This window comes from Mustelus asterias, unplaced genomic scaffold (genome assembly GCF_964213995.1).
Source record: "Mustelus asterias unplaced genomic scaffold, sMusAst1.hap1.1 HAP1_SCAFFOLD_475, whole genome shotgun sequence".
Classification (NCBI taxonomy): Eukaryota; Metazoa; Chordata; class Chondrichthyes; order Carcharhiniformes; family Triakidae; genus Mustelus; species Mustelus asterias.
Genome location: NW_027590427.1, coordinates 216131 through 221587, shown reverse-complemented (window position 1 = coordinate 221587; position 5457 = coordinate 216131). Strand labels below are relative to the sequence as shown.

The following is a 5457-nucleotide window of genomic DNA, read 5'->3' as shown; positions in this document are numbered from 1 at the left end:
CCATCTTCTTTCTCAGGAAGTCCATGTCCACCTCAGAATTTCTATTACCTAAATTGACCGCATCCAACACTCTCGGAGGCAATGAGTTCCAGGTCCTGAGCACTCGCTGTGGAAAAAATGTTGCTTCCAAATCTTCTTCGCCCCCGCCTTGCCCAATATCTTAAAATTTGCCCCTCCCCCTCTAAACTTGCCCTAATCTAGTCCACCTCGATTAAATCGCTCCTCAATCTCCTTCGCTCCAATGGACAACAATCCCAGCATCACAAACCAGAAACTTCTGGCTAATTTGAACTTTTCAAAACTAAACTTACTCCAAAGAAATTCCTCCATCTGATTTAACTGAAATTTGTCAACTTTTAAAAAACATTTCTGTGTATTTTGCTTCTTAAAATTAAACATGTTTAATCAGAGTTCATCAACTTTTTAGAAAATGTTTTCACCATTTTGAAAAATGTAATGTTTCCTCATATTTTTCGAGAAATTTCCAACTTTTTAAAGAGTAGCTTAAACTTGCTAACATATTTTCCCCGAATACTTTAACGAGAATTCGTCATTTAAATAAACTATTTTTTAAAAAAAAACTTAATTGAAGTTTATCAGTTTTTTTTTCTTAAAATAGTCAACACTTTTTTGAACAATCATTAGCTAAGATAAATTTCATCATAGAAGCTGACTGCATTTGGTCAACATTTCTCTGAATTGCTGCAAAATTTGTCAACACACATTTTTCACCCACACGAACATGGAGTTTGTGAACTACTGTTAAATTATCACACAGAGCCAGCCAGGAGTCGAACCTGGAATCTTCTGATCCGTAGTCAGACGCGTTATCCATTGCGCCACTGGCCCACGGCAAAGCAGCGTGCAGCAATGTTTATATATCGGTCCGAGGCTTCAAAATCGGCAGAAACATGGTCAAAACATATTCGTTTTAGTGAGGAAATATTACATAATTAAAATTTTCTCTACTCACTTACAGTAATTCTACTTTGCCTTGAATTGAGTTAATCTGCTGTGTTGGAATTCGAACCCTGGTTCCCAAAGCTTCAGCCTGCTTCTCTGCTTTATCAATCCAGCGTCAACAACATGACTCGAAACCGTACCCCTCCCGCTAGTGAATCCACGATTGAATATTACCTGAATGTAGTATCTTACAATCATATGGCATTGGCCCTTACTTGAGCCTCAAAATACATTCAGGAAAAGACAAAAGTGCGGAAAATTCACGACAAACTGAGCAGGAAAGAAGACACACCTATTCTGACTCAGCACGCATGTTATCAGTTTATTCAGTGGCTAAAAGAGCAGGGCAGAGGATGGGAATCCTGTGGGAGTAACTCACCTCCCGACTCCCACAAAACAGTCCACGATCGACGTGGCACAAGTCAGGAGTGCGATAGAATATTCTCCACTTGTCTGCATGGTGCAGGAATCTACCAAAGGCACTTTAGACAGCATCTCCCAAACCCAAGACCGCTTCCACCTGGCAGCTCCCCTGCCAACCCCCCCCCCCCCCGCCCCCTCTCCCCCTCCCCCCTCCAACGCCACACAGCCAACACCACCCTCAATTCCCTCAGCATTCTGATTTGGAAATATATCGCCGTTCCTTCACTGTCATTGGGACAAATTCGTGGACTTCCCTCCCTAACAGCACTGTAAGTGTTCCTGTACAAATGGATTACAACGTTTCAAGAAGGCAGCTCACCACAACTTTCTCAAGGCTAAATACTGATGGGCAGTGCATGCTGATCTAGCCAGCGACACCCACATGAACAAAAAGAAACATCCAGGCAGCTCCCTGAACCCATAATCATGGGGCCAGCTGAAGAGGTGAATGGAGATAAAATGAACGTCAAGTTACATAGCCAACCCTGTTGATCATATATTTATTTTCGAGCGAGTGTGTTGTGCTGATAGTTTCCTCACAGTTTGTGCTCAGGTTCTCAAACGAAACCCCATGTGGACCAATCCCAAAGTCTGCAATGCAAAGAAAAAAACAAAATCTGCAGCTCATGAAATCTGATCAAATCTTCGTGGGAGAGGGCGGCACAGTGGCTAGTTCTGCTGGCTCACAATACCAGGGACCTGGTTTCGATTCTGGGGTTAGTCACTGTCTATATGGATGGAGATATACAGCTTTTTAAAGTTGCAGCAGTAGCTCACCGATAGTCCCAGTAACCTAACGCGTAAGGCACTGGCTTCCTAAACCAGGGAGCATGTGTTCGAGTCACTTCTGGGATGCGGCTTATTTTAACACTTAGGTGTCCAACATTGGCAAATGCATTTCTTGCCAACTAATCCTGGCTATTTCTGGGCAGATATGTTTTGGGTGGTACATTGGTTAGCACTGCCGCCTCAAAACGCCAGGGTCCGAGGTTCAAATCTGGCATCGGGTCGCTGTCTGTGTTGAGTTTGCACATTTTCCCCGTATCTGCATGGGTTTCCTCCGGGTGTTCCGGTTTCCTCCCATTGTCCAAAGATGTGCGGCTAATGTTGATTGACCGTGTTAAATTGGCCCTAGTGTCAGGGGTATTAGCAGGGTGAATGCACGTAGTTACAGGAGTGGGGCCTGGATGGGATTGCGGTCAGTACAGACTTGATGGGCCGAATTGGCCTCTTTCTGTACTGCAGGGAATCTATGATTCTAATGGAACCTTATAACATTCTGACCGGGTGAAACAGGGTAGATTCAGAAAGAATGTTCTCTTTAGTGGGGAGTCCAGAACTCGGGATAATAGTTTGAGGATAACGGCTGAGATGATGAGACTTCCTTCAGCCAGAGAGTGGTGAATCTGCAGAGTTCTCTCCCACAGAAAGTAGTTGAGGCCGAACACTATGATTTCAAGAGAAGTTTAATATACTCTTGGTGCTAAATGGCGGATCAGGGTATTGAATTTGATTATCAGGCATGACAACAATGAATGGTAGATGATGTTCCAATGACCTACTCCTGGTTTCGATGTTTTGATGTAACAGGGATAAGAAGAAACAGTAGGGTTGGTCTCGGATTTCAACTCGGGATCTCGGTGGTTAAGGCATACCAAAATGCGATTCATACCCCTACACCAAGGAGCCTATAAGCAGCCACTGATTGAAAGAAAAGATGCTCTCTGGGCCATTCAAAACTGATCAGATAACTGCAGCGAAGGCGGAAGATGCTGCAGAAACTTAGGAATTCAGGCAGAATTTGTGGACAGGGAAACAAAGCTCATCTTTTACGTCCATGGCCTTTCATTACAACAGGAAAAGGTGAAAAATGTGGGAATTTGAAACGACTGAAACTCAGGAGGGAGGAAATGTAGCAACAGGAATAGTCTGGACGTCAGGAGAAATGAAATGATTTGATTTGGTTTTATTTATTATTGTCACATGTATTAGTATACAGTGAAAAGCATTTTTTCTTGCGCGCTATACAGGCAAAGCGTACCGTTCATAGAGAAGGAAACGGGAGAGTGCAGAATGTGGTATTACAGTCATTGTCATGGTGTAGAGAAAGATCAACTTAATGCAAGATAATGTCCATTCAAAATTATGATGGCAGCAGGGAACAAGCTGTTCTTGAGTCGGCTAGTACGTGACCTCAGACTTCTGTATCTTTCTCTCGAAGGAAGAAGGTGGGAGAGAGAATGTCCGGGGTGCGTGCGGTCCTTAACTATGCTGGCTGCTTTGCCGAGGCAGCAGGAAGCCTCGACAGTATCAATGGATGGGAGGCTGGTTTGAGTGATGGATTGGGCTACATTCACGACCCTTTGTAGTTTATTGCGGTCTTGGGCACAGCAGGAGCCATACCAAGCTGTGATACAACTAGAAAGAGTGTTTTCTATGGTGCACCTGTAAAACTTGGTGACAGTCGGAGCTGACATGCCAAATTTCCTAAGTCTTCTGAGAAAGTAGAGGCGTTGATGGGCTTTCTTCACCATAGTGTCGGCATGGGAGGCCAGGACAGGTTGTTGGTGATCTGGAGACCTAAAAACCTGAACCTCTTGACCCATTCCACTTCGTCCCCTTTGATGGAGGCAGGGGCATGTTCTACTCTACGCTTTCTGAAGTCAATGACAATCTCCGTTTTGTTGACATTGAGGGAGAGATGACAGAAATGAGAAATGAGAAAATACTTTGCGGTTCACGGCCTCAGGGTGAGGTACGCACTAAATCAGAAAATGAGTACACCACAGAATAAGGCCATGCTAAGGAATGGCAATATAATTCCAAGTCAGGATGGTGAGTGACTTGGAGGAGAACTTGCAGGTGGTGATGTTCCCATGTGTCTACTACCCTTTTCCTTCTGTATGGAAGTGGTCGTGGGTTTCGAAGGTGCTGTCTAAGGATCTTTGGTGAATTGCTGCTGTGTATCTTTTAGATACACATCGCTGCTACTGAGCATCGGCTGCGGTGGTATTGAATGCTTGTAGATGTGGTGCCAATCAAGCGGGCTGCTTTGTCCTGGATAATGTCAATCTTCTTGAGTGTTTTTGGAGCTGCACCCATCCAGGCGAGGTGGGAATATTCCATCACGCTCCTGACTTGTGCCTTGTAGATGGTGGACAGACTCTGGGGAGTCAGGAGGTGAGTTATTCGCCACAGTATTCCTGGCCTCTGACCTGCTCTTGTAGCCATTGTGTTTATGTGGCGAGTCCAATTGAGTATCTGGTCAATGGTAACCGTAAGGATGTTAACAGCGGGGGATTCAGTGGTGGAAAAACTATTGACAGTCAAGAGACGGTGGTTAGATTTTCTCTTAAGGTGATGGACATTGTCTGGCATTTGTGTGGCGCGAATGTTACTTGCCACTTGTCAGCCCAAAACCTACAGTCTTATATAATGCAGCACACTGCGCACTTTCGAAATATGAAATAGAAACAGAAAATACTGGGTTATGCCAGTATTTCTGGCACTATCTGTGGAGCGAGAATCAGAACTAACGTTTCCCGTCCAGATGTCACATGTGGGTGTCCGAGTGGGCTCTTTCCGTGCTGTAAAACTCTGTGCCTCGTTGACTCTTTTTCGAAGCCAGTCAGCAGAAAGCCCTTTGCACCTGAAACAAATCACAACATCTGACTTGGTCAAAAAGAAACAAATGAGGGGCTCGTCCGGGATTTGAACCCGGGACCTCTCGCATGCTAATGGACTGCGACACCCTAAGCGAGAATCATACCCCTAGACCAACGAGCCTGCACGTCAGCCGGTAGCGAAATAAAAATTGTTTAGCTTTCTACAAAGCAGTTCTGACACCTTGAGTGAACGCCGAAATTGTTTAAATAACTCACCGCATCGGCATTTGTGGACTTTAAGTTCCAGCAAAATATCCGTCCAATGTTGTAACCTCGACTGTTTGCAACTGGGGGCTTTTGTTTATAAAGTACACATGTTACAGTCAATTATTTTAACCCAGCGACTTCAAAATGTGACAACTCTGAGTCTGCCTTTGATATTTGATCACTTTTGAAAGGTGTTGTC

At 44.5% G+C, this 5457-nt stretch overlaps 2 non-coding genes across 2 annotated transcripts; both read right to left on the bottom strand.

Moving 5' to 3' along the window:
• Nucleotides 1-776: 776 nt before the first annotated feature.
• Nucleotides 777-849, bottom strand: trnar-acg (transfer RNA arginine (anticodon ACG)). The gene has a single exon. It is a non-coding gene; the product is annotated as a tRNA-Arg (tRNA).
• Nucleotides 850-5082: 4233 nt separating this feature from the next.
• On the bottom strand, nt 5083-5172 carry trnap-agg (transfer RNA proline (anticodon AGG)). The gene is given in 2 exon segments: nt 5083-5118; nt 5137-5172. It is a non-coding gene; the product is annotated as a tRNA-Pro (tRNA).
• Between the last annotated feature and the right edge of the window lie 285 nt (nt 5173-5457).